The sequence below is a fragment of the Balaenoptera acutorostrata genome, unplaced genomic scaffold (genome assembly GCF_949987535.1).
Source record: "Balaenoptera acutorostrata unplaced genomic scaffold, mBalAcu1.1 scaffold_439, whole genome shotgun sequence".
NCBI classification, from domain to species: Eukaryota; Metazoa; Chordata; class Mammalia; order Artiodactyla; family Balaenopteridae; genus Balaenoptera; species Balaenoptera acutorostrata.
The window spans coordinates 252,555-269,900 of NW_026645995.1; the positions used below are offsets into that span (position 1 = coordinate 252,555).

A 17,346-nucleotide genomic window follows, 5' to 3' on the forward strand; every position below is an offset into this window, starting at 1 on the left:
GCCTCCTTCTGGCGGCATGTCCAGCCAGACGGGCGGGCTGGGCCCCCTCCAGCGCACGATGTGTTGGGAGAGGCTTGAGTAGATGAGGCCTGAAGTTGTGCCCGGCAGGAGCAGAGGAAGCCTCGAGCACCGGCGACTACAAGAAAAGGCAGATCGGGAGGCAAAAAATACTACAGCATCTAGTATTCCCAGGTGGTCTCCCATCCAGGTAGTAAACAGAGCCGACCCTGCTTAGCTTCCAAGACCAGACGAGATGAGTTGCGTTTAGGGTGGTAAGGCCGTAGAAGGCAGGAGGGGCCACGGGGTGCCTCTTGAGGCTCAGCTTCGCTGGTGCTGGGGCTTGCCGACAGCCCGGGAGCCAACCCTCTCCAGCACGGCACAGCCGCCGCCAAGGCAGGTGACAGGACTCCTCAGGGACCCGGGGTTGGCAGACTCGTGGGTGACCTCGCTGCTCAGGTCAGGCGGGACCCTCCAGGCCCATAGGCGCTTGGCCCTCAGTCCCAGATCCCGCTTGACGCTCACAACGACGTGGCCCCGGGGTCTTAAAGGCCCGTGGCCCGCGGTCCCTTGGGCATTGGCCACCCTGTCTGCCCACACAGTTCTAGGCGAAGCACGGCCGTGGCCGGCCCGGCCCTCCTGCCCGACGGCACTTGGTCTGAAGCCACTGGGAGCCACCCTTGAGTTGGCACGACCCCTTAAACCCAACAAGGCCACCCTTTCCCCCACGACAACTGCCGAGCAAAGTTCCCTACGCCTGGTGACCGGCCGGCCCAGAGAACCAGTGTGGCCCACGACCCCACTCCCGCCCCCTGCCATGGTGAAACGGTGGAGGCTGGGCTTTTTCTGGAGGGAGCTGTGGAGAGACACACGGGCAGACAGGTGGCTGCGGCGCGCATGGGCGCTGGTCGGGTCGGCCAGGGGCAGGTCGAGGGGCTCGCGGGCCTCACAATCTACACCCGGGCCTGCGGCGGAGTCTGGGTGCGGGCCGGCCACCCCGGGAGAGGGTGGGGTGTGGCTGCCTTCCAGGGCCTCCTTCTGGCGGCATGTCCAGCCAGACGGGCGGGCTGGGCCCCCTCCAGCGCACGCTGTGTTGGGAGAGGCTTGAGTAGATGAGGCCTGCAGCCGTGCCCGGTGGGAGCAGAGGAAGCCTCGAGCACCGGCGACTACAAGAAAAGGCAGATCGGGAGGCAAAAAATACTACAGCATCTAGTATTCCCAGGTGGTCTCCCATCCAGGTAGTAAACAGAACCGACCCTGCTTAGCTTCCGAGATCAGACGAGTTGAGGTGCGCTTAGGGTGGTATGGCTGTAGAAGGCAGCGGGGGCCACGGGGTGCCTCTTGAGGCTCAGCTTAGCTGGTGCTGGCGAATTACCGCCAGTCCGGCGACCAGCCCTCTGCAGCAAGGCCCTGCGGCCCACCCAGGCTGGCGACAGCACGCCTCAGGGACCGGGGTTGGTGGAGTCTTGGACGACCTCGCAGCTCAGTTCTGGCGGGAACATCCAGGCACATAGGCGCTTGGCGAACCGCCCCAGATCCCGCTCGACGCTCACAAAGACGTGGCTCCGAAGGCTTAAGGGCCCGTGGTCCACGGTCCCTTGGGCATTCCCAACCCTGTCCACCCACACAGTAGTAGGTGCAGTCCAGCCGCGGCTGGGCCGGAACTCCTGCCTGAGGGAAGGTAGCCCAAAGCCACTGGGAGCCACCATTGATGTGGCACGGCCCATTGGACCCAGCAAGGCCACCCTTGCCCCCACGCCACCCACTGAGCACTGTTCCCAGCGCATGGTGGCCGGCCGGCTCGGAAAACCGGACCCGGCCCACGACCTCGCTCCCGCACCCAGCCATGGCGAAACAGCGGAGGGTGGGCTTTTTCCGGAGGGAGCTGTGGAGAGACACACAGGCAGACAGGTGGCTGCGGCGTGGATGGGCGCTGGCGGAGGTGGTCAGGTGCGGGACGAGGGCTTCGCGTGCCTCACGGCTGTCACCCGGGCCTGCGGTGGAGTCTGGGTCTGGGCCAGCCACCCCGAGAGCGGCTGGCGTGTGGCTGCCTAACAGGGCCGACTTCTGGCCGCATGTCCAGCCAGTGCGGCTGGGGGCGCCCATTCTGGCGCACGCTGTGTTGGGAGGGGCCTGAGGAGGTGAGGCCTGCGGCGGTGCCCGGCAGGGGAGGAGCCGGCCTCGGCCACGGGCGACTAAAGGAGAAGGTGGTGTGGGAGGGAAAAAAGCCTACAGCACCCGGTATTCCCATGTAGTCTCCCATCCAAGTATTAACCAGGCCTGATCCTGCTTAGCTTGTGAGATCAGATGAGATGGGATGCGCTCAGGGTTGTATGGCCATAGAAGGCAGCGGGGGCCACGTGGTGCCTCATGAGGCTCAGCTTCGTTGGTGCTGGTGACTTATCGCCAGGCCGGTGGCCAGCCCTCTCCTGCACGGCCCTGCTGCCTGCCCAGGCAGGCGACAGGAGGCCTCGGCTACACGGAGGTGGCAGAGTCTTGGGCGACCTTGCAGCCCAGTTCTTGCGGGAACCTCCAGACCCGTAGGCGCTTGAGGCTCCGCCCCAGATCCCACTCGATGCTCACAAGGACGTGGCCTCTGAGGCTGGAGGGCCAGTGGCCTGCTGTCCTTTTGGCATTCCCCACTGTGTCCACCCACGGAGTGCTAGGCGCAGCCCGGCCAAGGCCGGGCCGGCCCTCCTGCCTGACGGCAGTGGGCCCAAAGCCAGTGGGAGCCACCATTGGGCCGCCACGGCCCCTTAGCCCCAGCAAAGCCACCCTTGCACCCACGCCAAAATCCACGCACCATTCCGGGTACTGGAGGTCAGCTGACCTGGAGAACTGGTCACGGCCCACGACCCCACTCCCGCCCCCTGCCATGGTGAAACGGTGGAGGCTGGGCTTTTTCTGGAGGGAGCTGTGGAGAGACACACGGGCAGACAGGTGGCTGCGGCGCGGTTGGGCGCTGGTGGGGTCGGCCAGGGGCAGGTACAGGGCCTCACGGGCCTCACAATTTTCACCCGGGCCTGCGGCGGAGTCTGAGTCCAGGCCGGACACCCCAGGAGAGGGTGGGGTGTGGCTGCCTTCCAGGGCCTCCTTCTGGCGGCATGTCCAGCCAGACGGGCGGGCTGGGCCCCCTCCAGCGCACGCTGTGTTGGGAGAGGCTTGAGTAGATGAGGCCTGCAGCCGTGCCCGGTGGGAGCAGAGGAAGCCTCGAGCACCGGCGACTACAAGAAAAGGCAGATCGGGAGGCAAAAAATACTACAGCATCTAGTATTCCCAGGTGGTCTCCCATCCAGGTAGTAAACAGAGCCGACCCTGCTTAGCTTCCGAGATCAGACGAGTTGAGGTGCGCTTAGGGTGGTATGGCTGTAGAAGGCAGCGGGGGCCACGGGGTGCCTCTTGAGGCTCAGCTTAGCTGGTGCTGGCGAATTACCGCCAGTCCGGCGACCAGCCCTCTGCAGCAAGCCCTGCGGCACACCCAGGATGGCGACAGCACGCCTCAGGGACCGGGGTTGGTGGAGTCTTGGACGACCTCGCAGCTCAGTTCTGGCGGGAACATCCAGGCACATAGGTGCTTGGCGAACCGCCCCAGATCCCGCTCGACGCTCACAAAGACGTGGCTCCGAAGGCTTAAGGGCCCGTGGTCCACGGTCCCTTGGGCATTCCCAACCCTGTCCACCCACACAGTAGTAGGTGCAGTACAGCCGCGGCTGGGCCGGAACTCCTGCCTGAGGGAAGGTAGCCCAAAGCCACTGGGAGCCACCATTGATGTGGCACGGCCCATTGGACCCAGCAAGGCCACCCTTGCCCCCACGCCACCCACTGAGCACTGTTCCCAGCGCATGGTGGCCGGCCTGCTCGGAAAACCGGACCCGGCCCACGACCTCGCTCCCGCACCCAGCCATGGCGAAACAGCGGAGGGTGGGCTTTTTCCGGAGGGAGCTGTGGAGAGACACACAGGCAGACAGGTGGCTGCGGCGCGGATGGGCGCTGGCGTAGGTGGTCAGGTGCAGGACGAGGGCTTCGCGTGCCTCACGGCTGTCACCCGGGCCTGCGGTGGAGTCTGGGTCTGGGCCAGCCACCCCGAGAGCGGCTGGCGTGTGGCTGCCTAACAGGGCCGACTTCTGGCCGCATGTCCAGCCAGTGCGGCTGGGGGCGCCCATTCCGGCGCATGCTGTGTTGGGAGGGGCCTGAGGAGGTGAGGCCTGCGGCGGTGCCCGGCAGGGGAGGAGCCGGCCTCGGCCACGGGCGACTAAAGGAGAAGGTGGTGTGGGAGGGAAAAAAGCCTACAGCACCCGGTATTCCCATGTAGTCTCCCATCCAAGTATTAACCAGGCCTGATCCTGCTTAGCTTGTGAGATCAGATGAGATGGGATGCGCTCAGGGTTGTATGGCCATAGAAGGCAGCGGGGGCCACGGGGTGCCTCATGAGGCTCAGCTTCGTTGGTGCTGGTGTCTTATCGCCAGGCCGGTGGCCAGCCCTCTCCTGCACGGCCCTGCTGCCTGCCCAGGCAGGCGACAGGAGGCCTCGGGGACAGGGAGGTGGCAGAGTCTTGGGCAACCTTGCAGCCCAGTTCTTGCGGGAACCTCCAGACCAGTAGGCGCTTGAGGCTCCGCCCCAGATCCCACTCGATGCTCACAAGGACGTGGCCTCTGAGGCTGGAGGGCCAGTGGCCTGCTGTCCTTTTGGCATTCCCCACTGTGTCCACCCACGCAGTGCTAGGCGCAGCCCGGCCAAGGCCGGGCCGGCCCTCCTGCCTGACGGCAGTGGGCCCAAAGCCAGTGGGAGCCACCATTGGGCCGCCACGGCCCCTTAGCCCCAGCAAAGTCACCCTTGCACCCACGCCAAAATCCACGCACCATTCCGGGTACTGGAGGTCAGCTGACCTGGAGAACTGGTCACGGCCCACGACCCCACTCCCGCCCCCTGCCATGGTGAAACGGTGGAGGCTGGGCTTTTTCTGGAGGGAGCTGTGGAGAGACACACGGGCAGACAGGTGGCTGCGGCGCGGAAGGGCGCTGCTGGGGTCGGCCAGGGGCAGGACCAGGGCCTCGCGGGCCTCACGATCTTCACCCGGGCCTACAGCGGACTCTGGGTCTGGGCCGGCCACCCCGGGAGAGGGTGGGGTGTGGCTGACTTCCAGGGCCTCCTTCTGGCGGCATGTCCAGCCAGACGGGCGGGCTGGGCCCCCTCCAGCGCACGATGTGTTGGGAGAGGCTTGAGTAGATGAGGCCTGAAGTTGTGCCCGGCCGGAGCAGAGGAAGCCTCGAGCACCGGCGAATACAAGAAAAGGCAGATCGGGAGGCAAAAAATACTACAGCATCTAGTATTCCCAGGTGGTCTCCCATCCAGGTAGTAAACAGAGCCGACCCTGCGTAGCTTCCAAGACCAGACGAGATGAGTTGGGTTTAGGGTGGTAAGGCCGTAGAAGGCAGGAGGGGCCACGGGGTGCCTCTTGAGGCTCAGCTTCGCTGGTGCTGGGGCTTGCCGACAGCCCGGTAGCCAACCCTCTCCAGCACGGCACAGCCGCCGCCAAGGCAGGTGACAGGAGTCCTCGGGGACCCGGGGTTGGAAGATTCGTGGGTGACCTCGCAGCTCAGGTCAGGCGGGACCCTCCAGGCCCATAGGCGCTTGGCGCTCCGCCCCAGATCCCGCTTGACGCTCACAACGACGTGGCCCCGGGGTCTTAAGGGCCCGTCGCCCGCGGTCCCTTGGGCATTGGCCACCCTGTCTGCCCACACAGTTCTAGGCGAAGCACGGCCGCGGACGGGCCGGCCCTCCTGCCCAACGGCAGTTGGTCTGAAGCCACTGGGAGCCACCATTGAGTCGGCACGACCCCTTAGACCCAACAAGGCCACCCTTTCCCCCACGCCAACTGCCGAGCAAAGTTCCCTGCGCCTGGTGACCGGCCGGCCCGGAGAACCGGTCTGGCCCACGACCCCACTGCCGCCCCCTGCCATGGTGAAACGGTGGAGGGTGGGCTTTTTCTGGAGGGAGCTGTGGAGAGACACACGGGCAGACAGGTGGCTGCGGCGCGGTTGGGCGCTGGTGGTGTCGGCCAGGGGCAGGTCCAGGGCCTCGCGGGCCTCACAATTTTCACCCGGGCCTGCGGCGGAGTCTGAGTCCAGGCCGGACACCCCAGGAGAGGGTGGGGTGTGGCTGCCTTCCAGGGCCTCCTTCTGGCGGCATGTCCAGCCAGACGGGCGGGCTGGGCCCCCTCCAGCGCACGCTGTGTTGGGAGAGGCTTGAGTAGATGAGGCCTGCAGCCGTGCCCGGTGGGAGCAGAGGAAGCCTCGAGCACCGGCGACTACAAGAAAAGGCAGATCGGGAGGCAAAAAATACTACAGCATCTAGTATTCCCAGGTGGTCTCCCATCCAGGTAGTAAACATACCCGACCCTGCTTAGCTTGCAAGAGCAGAAGAGATGAGTTGTGTTTAGGGTGGTATGGCTGTAGAAGGCAGCAGGGGCCATGGGGTGCCTCTTGAGGCTCAGCTTAGCTGGTGCTGGAGAATTACCACCAATCCGGTGACCAGCCCTCTGCACACGGCCCTGCGGCCCACCCAGGCAGGCGACAGCAGGCCTCGGGGTCCGGGGGTGGTGGAGTCTTGGACGACCTCGCAGCTCAGTTCTGGCAGGAACATCCAGGCACATAGGCGCTTGGCGAACCGCCCCAGATCCCGCTCGATGCTCACAAAGACGTGGCTCCGAAGGCTTAAGGGCCCGTGGTCCACGGTCCCTTGGGCATTCCCAACCCTGTCCACCCACGCAGTAGTAGGTGCAGTCCAGCCGCGGATGGGCCGGCCCTCCTGCCTGACGACAGGTAGCCCAAAGCCACTGGGAGCCACCATTGATGCGGCATAGCCCATTGGAACCAGCAAGACCACCCTTGCCCCCACGCCACCCACTGAGCACTGTTCCCAGCGCATGGTGGCCGGCCGGCCCGGAGAACCGGACCCGGCCCACGACCATGGTCTCGCACCCGGCCATGGCGAAGCAGCGGAGGGTGGGCTTTTTCCGGAGAGAGCTGTGGAGAGACACCCAGGCAGATAGGTTGCTGCGGCATGGATGGGCGCTGGCGGAGGTGGCCAGGTGCAGGACGAGGGCTTCGCGTGCCTCACGGCTGTCACCCGGGCCTGCGGTGGAGCATGGGTTCAGGTCGGCCACCCCGGGATCGGCTGGGGTGCGGCTGCCTAACAGGGCCGACTTCTGGCCGCATGTCCAGCCAGTGCGGCTGGGGGCACCCCTTCCGGTGCACACTGTGTCGGGAGGGGCCTGAGGAGGTGAGGCCTGCGGCGGTGCCCGGCAGGGGAGGAGCCGGCCTCGGATACGGGCGACTAAAGGAGAAGGTGGTGCGGGAGGGAAAAAAGCCTACAGCACCCGGTATTCCCATGTAGTCTCCCATCCAAGTACTAACCAGGCCCGACCCTGCTTAGCTTCCTGGATCAGACGAGATGGGGCGCGTTCAGGGTTGTATGGCTGTAGAAGGCAGCGGGGGCCACGGGGTGACTCTTGAGGCTCAGCTTCGCTGGTGCTGGGGCTTGCCGACAGCCCGGTAGCCAACCCTCTGCACCACTGCCCAACCGCCCACCAAGGCAGGCGACAGGAGGCCTCGGGGACCGGGGGTTGGCAGACTCGTGGGTGACCTCGCAGCTCAGGTCAGGCGGGACCCTCCAGGACCATAGGCGCTTGGCCCTCTGCCCCAGATCCCGCTTGACGCTCACAACGACGTGGCCCCAGGGGCTTAAGGGCCCGTGGACCGCGGTCCCTTGGGCATTGGCCACCCTGTCTGCCCACACAGTTCTAGGCGAAGCCCGGCCGCGGACGGGCCGGCCCTCCTGCCCAACGGCAGTTGGTCTGAAGCCACTGGGAGCCACCTTTGAGTCGGCACGACCCCTTAGACCCAACAAGGCCACCCTTTCCCCCACGCCAACTGCCGAGCAAAGTTCCCTGCGCCTGGTGACCGGCCGGCCCGGAGAACCGGTCTGGCCCACGACCCCACTCCCGCCCCCTGCCATGGTGAAACGGTGGAGGGTGGGCTTTTTCTGGAGGGAGCTGTGGAGAGACACACGGGCAGACAGGTGGCTGCGGCGCAGTTGGGCGCTGGTGGGGTCGGCCAGGGGCAGGTACAGGGCCTCACGGGCCTCACAATTTTCACCCGGGCCTGCGGCGGAGTCTGAGTCCAGGCCGGACACCCCAGGAGAGGGTGGGGTGTGGCTGCCTTCCAGGGCCTCCTTCTGGCGGCATGTCCAGCCAGACGGGCGGGCTGGGCCCCCTCCAGCGCACGCTGTGTTGGGAGAGGCTTGAGTAGATGAGGCCTGCAGCCGTGCCCGGTGGGAGCAGAGGAAGCCTTGAGCACCGGCGACTACAAGAAAAGGCAGATCGGGAGGCAAAAAATACTACAGCATCTAGTATTCCCAGGTGGTCTCCCATCCAGGTAGTAAACAGAGCCGACCCTGCTTAGCTTCCGAGATCAGACGAGTTGAGGTGCGCTTAGGGTGGTATGGCTGTAGAAGGCAGCGGGGGCCACGGGGTGCCTCTTGAGGCTCAGCTTAGCTGGTGCTGGCGAATTACCGCCAGTCCGGCGACCAGCCCTCTGCAGCAAGGCCCTGCGGCCCACCCAGGCTGGCGACAGCACGCCTCAGGGACCGGGGTTGGTGGAGTCTTGGACGACCTCGCAGCTCAGTTCTGGCGGGAACATCCAGGCACATAGGCGCTTGGCGAACCGCCCCAGATCCCGCTCGACGCTCACAAAGACGTGGCTCCGAAGGCTTAAGGGCCCGTGGTCCACGGTCCCTTGGGCATTCCCAACCCTGTCCACCCACACAGTAGTAGGTGCAGTCCAGCCGCGGCTGGGCCGGAACTCCTGCCTGAGGGAAGGTAGCCCAAAGCCACTGGGAGCCACCATTGATGTGGCACGGCCCATTGGACCCAGCAAGGCCACCCTTGCCCCCACGCCACCCACTGAGCACTGTTCCCAGCGCATGGTGGCCGGCCGGCTCGGAAAACCGGACCCGGCCCACGACCTCGCTCCCGCACCCAGCCATGGCGAAACAGCGGAGGGTGGGCTTTTTCCGGAGGGAGCTGTGGAGAGACACATAGGCAGACAGGTGGCTGCGGCGCGGATGAGCGCTGGCGGAGGTGGTCAGGTGCAGGACGAGGGCTTCGCGTGCCTCACGGCTGTCACCCGGGCCTGCGGTGGAGTCTGGGTCTGGGCCAGCCACCCCGAGAGCGGCTGGCGTGTGGCTGCCTAACAGGGCCGACTTCTGGCCGCATGTCCAGCCAGTGCGGCTGGGGGCGCCCATTCCGGCGCACGCTGTGTTGGGAGGGGCCTGAGGAGGTGAGGCCTGCGGCGGTGCCCGGCAGGGGAGGAGCCGGCCTCGGCCACGGGCGACTAAAGGAGAAGGTGGTGTGGGAGGGAAAAAAGCCTACAGCACCCGGTATTCCCATGTAGTCTCCCATCCAAGTATTAACCAGGCCTGATCCTGCTTAGCTTGTGAGATCAGATGAGATGGGATGCGCTCAGGGTTGTATGGCCATAGAAGGCAGCGGGGGCCACGTGGTGCCTCATGAGGCTCAGCTTCGTTGGTGCTGGTGACTTATCGCCAGGCCGGTGGCCAGCCCTCTCCTGCACGGCCCTGCTGCCTGCCCAGGCAGGCGACAGGAGGCCTCGGGGACACGGAGGTGGCAGAGTCTTGGGCGACCTTGCAGCCCAGTTCTTGCGGGAACCTCCAGACCCGTAGGCGCTTGAGGCTCCGCCCCAGATCCCACTCGATGCTCACAAGGACGTGGCCTCTGAGGCTGGAGGGCCAGTGGCCTGCTGTCCTTTTGGCATTCCCCACTGTGTCCACCCACGCAGTGCTAGGCGCAGCCCGGCCAAGGCCGGGCCGGCCCTCCTGCCTGACGGCAGTGGGCCCAAAGCCAGTGGGAGCCACCATTGGGCCGCCACGGCCCCTTAGCCCCAGCAAAGCCACCCTTGCACCCACGCCAAAATCCACGCACCATTCCGGGTACTGGAGGTCAGCTGACCTGGAGAACTGGTCACGGCCCACGACCCCACTCCCGCCCCCTGCCAGGGTGAAACGGTGGAGGCTGGGCTTTTTCTGGAGGGAGCTGTGGAGAGACACACGGGCAGACAGGTGGCTGCGGCGCGGATGGGCGCTGCTGGGGTCGGCCAGGGGCAGGACCAGGGCCTCGCGGGCCTCACGATCTTCACCCGGGCCTACAGCGGACTCTGGGTCTGGGCCGGCCACCCCGGGAGAGGGTGGGGTGTGGCTGCCTTCCAGGGCCTCCTTCTGGCGGCATGTCCAGCCAGACGGGCGGGCTGGGCCCCCTCCAGCGCACGATGTGTTGGGAGAGGCTTGAGTAGATGAGGCCTGAAGTTGTGCCCGGCAGGAGCAGAGGAAGCCTCGAGCACCGGCGACTACAAGAAAAGGCAGATCGGGAGGCAAAAAATACTACAGCATCTAGTATTCCCAGGTGGTCTCCCATCCAGGTAGTAAACAGAGCCGACCCTGCTTAGCTTCCAAGACCAGACGAGATGAGTTGCGTTTAGGGTGGTAAGGCCGTAGAAGGCAGGAGGGGCCACGGGGTGCCTCTTGAGGCTCAGCTTCGCTGGTGCTGGGGCTTGCCGACAGCCCGGGAGCCAACCCTCTCCAGCACGGCACAGCCGCCGCCAAGGCAGGTGACAGGACTCCTCAGGGACCCGGGGTTGGCAGACTCGTGGGTGACCTCGCTGCTCAGGTCAGGCGGGACCCTCCAGGCCCATAGGCGCTTGGCCCTCAGTCCCAGATCCCGCTTGACGCTCACAACGACGTGGCCCCGGGGTCTTAAAGGCCCGTGGCCCGCGGTCCCTTGGGCATTGGCCACCCTGTCTGCCCACACAGTTCTAGGCGAAGCACGGCCGTGGCCGGCCCGGCCCTCCTGCCCGACGGCACTTGGTCTGAAGCCACTGGGAGCCACCCTTGAGTTGGCACGACCCCTTAAACCCAACAAGGCCACCCTTTCCCCCACGACAACTGCCGAGCAAAGTTCCCTACGCCTGGTGACCGGCCGGCCCAGAGAACCAGTGTGGCCCACGACCCCACTCCCGCCCCCTGCCATGGTGAAACGGTGGAGGCTGGGCTTTTTCTGGAGGGAGCTGTGGAGAGACACACGGGCAGACAGGTGGCTGCGGCGCGCATGGGCGCTGGTCGGGTCGGCCAGGGGCAGGTCGAGGGGCTCGCGGGCCTCACAATCTACACCCGGGCCTGCGGCGGAGTCTGGGTGCGGGCCGGCCACCCCGGGAGAGGGTGGGGTGTGGCTGCCTTCCAGGGCCTCCTTCTGGCGGCATGTCCAGCCAGACGGGCGGGCTGGGCCCCCTCCAGCGCACGCTGTGTTGGGAGAGGCTTGAGTAGATGAGGCCTGCAGCCGTGCCCGGTGGGAGCAGAGGAAGCCTCGAGCACCGGCGACTACAAGAAAAGGCAGATCGGGAGGCAAAAAATACTACAGCATCTAGTATTCCCAGGTGGTCTCCCATCCAGGTAGTAAACAGAACCGACCCTGCTTAGCTTCCGAGATCAGACGAGTTGAGGTGCGCTTAGGGTGGTATGGCTGTAGAAGGCAGCGGGGGCCACGGGGTGCCTCTTGAGGCTCAGCTTAGCTGGTGCTGGCGAATTACCGCCAGTCCGGCGACCAGCCCTCTGCAGCAAGGCCCTGCGGCCCACCCAGGCTGGCGACAGCACGCCTCAGGGACCGGGGTTGGTGGAGTCTTGGACGACCTCGCAGCTCAGTTCTGGCGGGAACATCCAGGCACATAGGCGCTTGGCGAACCGCCCCAGATCCCGCTCGACGCTCACAAAGACGTGGCTCCGAAGGCTTAAGGGCCCGTGGTCCACGGTCCCTTGGGCATTCCCAACCCTGTCCACCCACACAGTAGTAGGTGCAGTCCAGCCGCGGCTGGGCCGGAACTCCTGCCTGAGGGAAGGTAGCCCAAAGCCACTGGGAGCCACCATTGATGTGGCACGGCCCATTGGACCCAGCAAGGCCACCCTTGCCCCCACGCCACCCACTGAGCACTGTTCCCAGCGCATGGTGGCCGGCCGGCTCGGAAAACCGGACCCGGCCCACGACCTCGCTCCCGCACCCAGCCATGGCGAAACAGCGGAGGGTGGGCTTTTTCCGGAGGGAGCTGTGGAGAGACACACAGGCAGACAGGTGGCTGCGGCGTGGATGGGCGCTGGCGGAGGTGGTCAGGTGCGGGACGAGGGCTTCGCGTGCCTCACGGCTGTCACCCGGGCCTGCGGTGGAGTCTGGGTCTGGGCCAGCCACCCCGAGAGCGGCTGGCGTGTGGCTGCCTAACAGGGCCGACTTCTGGCCGCATGTCCAGCCAGTGCGGCTGGGGGCGCCCATTCTGGCGCACGCTGTGTTGGGAGGGGCCTGAGGAGGTGAGGCCTGCGGCGGTGCCCGGCAGGGGAGGAGCCGGCCTCGGCCACGGGCGACTAAAGGAGAAGGTGGTGTGGGAGGGAAAAAAGCCTACAGCACCCGGTATTCCCATGTAGTCTCCCATCCAAGTATTAACCAGGCCTGATCCTGCTTAGCTTGTGAGATCAGATGAGATGGGATGCGCTCAGGGTTGTATGGCCATAGAAGGCAGCGGGGGCCACGTGGTGCCTCATGAGGCTCAGCTTCGTTGGTGCTGGTGACTTATCGCCAGGCCGGTGGCCAGCCCTCTCCTGCACGGCCCTGCTGCCTGCCCAGGCAGGCGACAGGAGGCCTCGGCTACACGGAGGTGGCAGAGTCTTGGGCGACCTTGCAGCCCAGTTCTTGCGGGAACCTCCAGACCCGTAGGCGCTTGAGGCTCCGCCCCAGATCCCACTCGATGCTCACAAGGACGTGGCCTCTGAGGCTGGAGGGCCAGTGGCCTGCTGTCCTTTTGGCATTCCCCACTGTGTCCACCCACGGAGTGCTAGGCGCAGCCCGGCCAAGGCCGGGCCGGCCCTCCTGCCTGACGGCAGTGGGCCCAAAGCCAGTGGGAGCCACCATTGGGCCGCCACGGCCCCTTAGCCCCAGCAAAGCCACCCTTGCACCCACGCCAAAATCCACGCACCATTCCGGGTACTGGAGGTCAGCTGACCTGGAGAACTGGTCACGGCCCACGACCCCACTCCCGCCCCCTGCCATGGTGAAACGGTGGAGGCTGGGCTTTTTCTGGAGGGAGCTGTGGAGAGACACACGGGCAGACAGGTGGCTGCGGCGCGGTTGGGCGCTGGTGGGGTCGGCCAGGGGCAGGTACAGGGCCTCACGGGCCTCACAATTTTCACCCGGGCCTGCGGCGGAGTCTGAGTCCAGGCCGGACACCCCAGGAGAGGGTGGGGTGTGGCTGCCTTCCAGGGCCTCCTTCTGGCGGCATGTCCAGCCAGACGGGCGGGCTGGGCCCCCTCCAGCGCACGCTGTGTTGGGAGAGGCTTGAGTAGATGAGGCCTGCAGCCGTGCCCGGTGGGAGCAGAGGAAGCCTCGAGCACCGGCGACTACAAGAAAAGGCAGATCGGGAGGCAAAAAATACTACAGCATCTAGTATTCCCAGGTGGTCTCCCATCCAGGTAGTAAACAGAGCCGACCCTGCTTAGCTTCCGAGATCAGACGAGTTGAGGTGCGCTTAGGGTGGTATGGCTGTAGAAGGCAGCGGGGGCCACGGGGTGCCTCTTGAGGCTCAGCTTAGCTGGTGCTGGCGAATTACCGCCAGTCCGGCGACCAGCCCTCTGCAGCAAGCCCTGCGGCACACCCAGGATGGCGACAGCACGCCTCAGGGACCGGGGTTGGTGGAGTCTTGGACGACCTCGCAGCTCAGTTCTGGCGGGAACATCCAGGCACATAGGTGCTTGGCGAACCGCCCCAGATCCCGCTCGACGCTCACAAAGACGTGGCTCCGAAGGCTTAAGGGCCCGTGGTCCACGGTCCCTTGGGCATTCCCAACCCTGTCCACCCACACAGTAGTAGGTGCAGTACAGCCGCGGCTGGGCCGGAACTCCTGCCTGAGGGAAGGTAGCCCAAAGCCACTGGGAGCCACCATTGATGTGGCACGGCCCATTGGACCCAGCAAGGCCACCCTTGCCCCCACGCCACCCACTGAGCACTGTTCCCAGCGCATGGTGGCCGGCCTGCTCGGAAAACCGGACCCGGCCCACGACCTCGCTCCCGCACCCAGCCATGGCGAAACAGCGGAGGGTGGGCTTTTTCCGGAGGGAGCTGTGGAGAGACACACAGGCAGACAGGTGGCTGCGGCGCGGATGGGCGCTGGCGTAGGTGGTCAGGTGCAGGACGAGGGCTTCGCGTGCCTCACGGCTGTCACCCGGGCCTGCGGTGGAGTCTGGGTCTGGGCCAGCCACCCCGAGAGCGGCTGGCGTGTGGCTGCCTAACAGGGCCGACTTCTGGCCGCATGTCCAGCCAGTGCGGCTGGGGGCGCCCATTCCGGCGCATGCTGTGTTGGGAGGGGCCTGAGGAGGTGAGGCCTGCGGCGGTGCCCGGCAGGGGAGGAGCCGGCCTCGGCCACGGGCGACTAAAGGAGAAGGTGGTGTGGGAGGGAAAAAAGCCTACAGCACCCGGTATTCCCATGTAGTCTCCCATCCAAGTATTAACCAGGCCTGATCCTGCTTAGCTTGTGAGATCAGATGAGATGGGATGCGCTCAGGGTTGTATGGCCATAGAAGGCAGCGGGGGCCACGGGGTGCCTCATGAGGCTCAGCTTCGTTGGTGCTGGTGTCTTATCGCCAGGCCGGTGGCCAGCCCTCTCCTGCACGGCCCTGCTGCCTGCCCAGGCAGGCGACAGGAGGCCTCGGGGACAGGGAGGTGGCAGAGTCTTGGGCAACCTTGCAGCCCAGTTCTTGCGGGAACCTCCAGACCAGTAGGCGCTTGAGGCTCCGCCCCAGATCCCACTCGATGCTCACAAGGACGTGGCCTCTGAGGCTGGAGGGCCAGTGGCCTGCTGTCCTTTTGGCATTCCCCACTGTGTCCACCCACGCAGTGCTAGGCGCAGCCCGGCCAAGGCCGGGCCGGCCCTCCTGCCTGACGGCAGTGGGCCCAAAGCCAGTGGGAGCCACCATTGGGCCGCCACGGCCCCTTAGCCCCAGCAAAGTCACCCTTGCACCCACGCCAAAATCCACGCACCATTCCGGGTACTGGAGGTCAGCTGACCTGGAGAACTGGTCACGGCCCACGACCCCACTCCCGCCCCCTGCCATGGTGAAACGGTGGAGGCTGGGCTTTTTCTGGAGGGAGCTGTGGAGAGACACACGGGCAGACAGGTGGCTGCGGCGCGGAAGGGCGCTGCTGGGGTCGGCCAGGGGCAGGACCAGGGCCTCGCGGGCCTCACGATCTTCACCCGGGCCTACAGCGGACTCTGGGTCTGGGCCGGCCACCCCGGGAGAGGGTGGGGTGTGGCTGACTTCCAGGGCCTCCTTCTGGCGGCATGTCCAGCCAGACGGGCGGGCTGGGCCCCTCCAGCGCACGATGTGTTGGGAGAGGCTTGAGTAGATGAGGCCTGAAGTTGTGCCCGGCCGGAGCAGAGGAAGCCTCGAGCACCGGCGAATACAAGAAAAGGCAGATCGGGAGGCAAAAAATACTACAGCATCTAGTATTCCCAGGTGGTCTCCCATCCAGGTAGTAAACAGAGCCGACCCTGCGTAGCTTCCAAGACCAGACGAGATGAGTTGGGTTTAGGGTGGTAAGGCCGTAGAAGGCAGGAGGGGCCACGGGGTGCCTCTTGAGGCTCAGCTTCGCTGGTGCTGGGGCTTGCCGACAGCCCGGTAGCCAACCCTCTCCAGCACGGCACAGCCGCCGCCAAGGCAGGTGACAGGAGTCCTCGGGGACCCGGGGTTGGAAGATTCGTGGGTGACCTCGCAGCTCAGGTCAGGCGGGACCCTCCAGGCCCATAGGCGCTTGGCGCTCCGCCCCAGATCCCGCTTGACGCTCACAACGACGTGGCCCCGGGGTCTTAAGGGCCCGTCGCCCGCGGTCCCTTGGGCATTGGCCACCCTGTCTGCCCACACAGTTCTAGGCGAAGCACGGCCGCGGACGGGCCGGCCCTCCTGCCCAACGGCAGTTGGTCTGAAGCCACTGGGAGCCACCATTGAGTCGGCACGACCCCTTAGACCCAACAAGGCCACCCTTTCCCCCACGCCAACTGCCGAGCAAAGTTCCCTGCGCCTGGTGACCGGCCGGCCCGGAGAACCGGTCTGGCCCACGACCCCACTGCCGCCCCCTGCCATGGTGAAACGGTGGAGGGTGGGCTTTTTCTGGAGGGAGCTGTGGAGAGACACACGGGCAGACAGGTGGCTGCGGCGCGGTTGGGCGCTGGTGGTGTCGGCCAGGGGCAGGTCCAGGGCCTCGCGGGCCTCACAATTTTCACCCGGGCCTGCGGCGGAGTCTGAGTCCAGGCCGGACACCCCAGGAGAGGGTGGGGTGTGGCTGCCTTCCAGGGCCTCCTTCTGGCGGCATGTCCAGCCAGACGGGCGGGCTGGGCCCCCTCCAGCGCACGCTGTGTTGGGAGAGGCTTGAGTAGATGAGGCCTGCAGCCGTGCCCGGTGGGAGCAGAGGAAGCCTCGAGCACCGGCGACTACAAGAAAAGGCAGATCGGGAGGCAAAAAATACTACAGCATCTAGTATTCCCAGGTGGTCTCCCATCCAGGTAGTAAACATACCCGACCCTGCTTAGCTTGCAAGAGCAGAAGAGATGAGTTGTGTTTAGGGTGGTATGGCTGTAGAAGGCAGCAGGGGCCATGGGGTGCCTCTGAGGCTCAGCTTAGCTGGTGCTGGAGAATTACCACCAATCCGGTGACCAGCCCTCTGCACACGGCCCTGCGGCCCACCCAGGGCAGGCGACAGCAGGCCTCGGGGTCCGGGGGTGGTGGAGTCTTGGACGACCTCGCAGCTCAGTTCTGGCAGGAACATCCAGGCACATAGGCGCTTGGCGAACCGCCCCAGATCCCGCTCGATGCTCACAAAGACGTGGCTCCGAAGGCTTAAGGGCCCGTGGTCCACGGTCCCTTGGGCATTCCCAACCCTGTCCACCCACGCAGTAGTAGGTGCAGTCCAGCCGCGGATGGGCCGGCCCTCCTGCCTGACGACAGGTAGCCCAAAGCCACTGGGAGCCACCATTGATGCGGCATAGCCCATTGGAACCAGCAAGACCACCCTTGCCCCCACGCCACCCACTGAGCACTGTTCCCAGCGCATGGTGGCCGGCCGGCCCGGAGAACCGGACCCGGCCCACGACCATGGTCTCGCACCCGGCCATGGCGAAGCAGCGGAGGGTGGGCTTTTTCCGGAGAGAGCTGTGGAGAGACACCCAGGCAGATAGGTTGCTGCGGCATGG

General features: G+C 65.8%; 13 pseudogenes; all 13 read right to left on the bottom strand.

Moving 5' to 3' along the window:
* Window positions 1–167: 167 nt before the first annotated feature.
* On the bottom strand, window positions 168–286 carry LOC130706744 (5S ribosomal RNA; annotated as a pseudogene).
* Window positions 287–1,194: 908 nt separating this feature from the next.
* On the bottom strand, window positions 1,195–1,313 carry LOC130706804 (5S ribosomal RNA; annotated as a pseudogene).
* A 910-nt stretch (window positions 1,314–2,223) lies between these two features.
* On the bottom strand, window positions 2,224–2,342 carry LOC130706766 (5S ribosomal RNA; annotated as a pseudogene).
* Window positions 2,343–3,252: 910 nt separating this feature from the next.
* LOC130706727 (5S ribosomal RNA) lies at window positions 3,253–3,371 on the bottom strand (annotated as a pseudogene).
* Window positions 3,372–4,280: 909 nt separating this feature from the next.
* LOC130706767 (5S ribosomal RNA) lies at window positions 4,281–4,399 on the bottom strand (annotated as a pseudogene).
* Window positions 4,400–7,364: 2,965 nt separating this feature from the next.
* Window positions 7,365–7,483, bottom strand: LOC130706784 (5S ribosomal RNA; annotated as a pseudogene).
* Window positions 7,484–8,392: 909 nt separating this feature from the next.
* On the bottom strand, window positions 8,393–8,511 carry LOC130706728 (5S ribosomal RNA; annotated as a pseudogene).
* A 910-nt stretch (window positions 8,512–9,421) lies between these two features.
* LOC130706768 (5S ribosomal RNA) lies at window positions 9,422–9,540 on the bottom strand (annotated as a pseudogene).
* Window positions 9,541–10,450: 910 nt separating this feature from the next.
* On the bottom strand, window positions 10,451–10,569 carry LOC130706745 (5S ribosomal RNA; annotated as a pseudogene).
* Window positions 10,570–11,477: 908 nt separating this feature from the next.
* Window positions 11,478–11,596, bottom strand: LOC130706805 (5S ribosomal RNA; annotated as a pseudogene).
* A 910-nt stretch (window positions 11,597–12,506) lies between these two features.
* Window positions 12,507–12,625, bottom strand: LOC130706769 (5S ribosomal RNA; annotated as a pseudogene).
* A 910-nt stretch (window positions 12,626–13,535) lies between these two features.
* Window positions 13,536–13,654, bottom strand: LOC130706729 (5S ribosomal RNA; annotated as a pseudogene).
* Window positions 13,655–14,563: 909 nt separating this feature from the next.
* On the bottom strand, window positions 14,564–14,682 carry LOC130706770 (5S ribosomal RNA; annotated as a pseudogene).
* Between the last annotated feature and the right edge of the window lie 2,664 nt (window positions 14,683–17,346).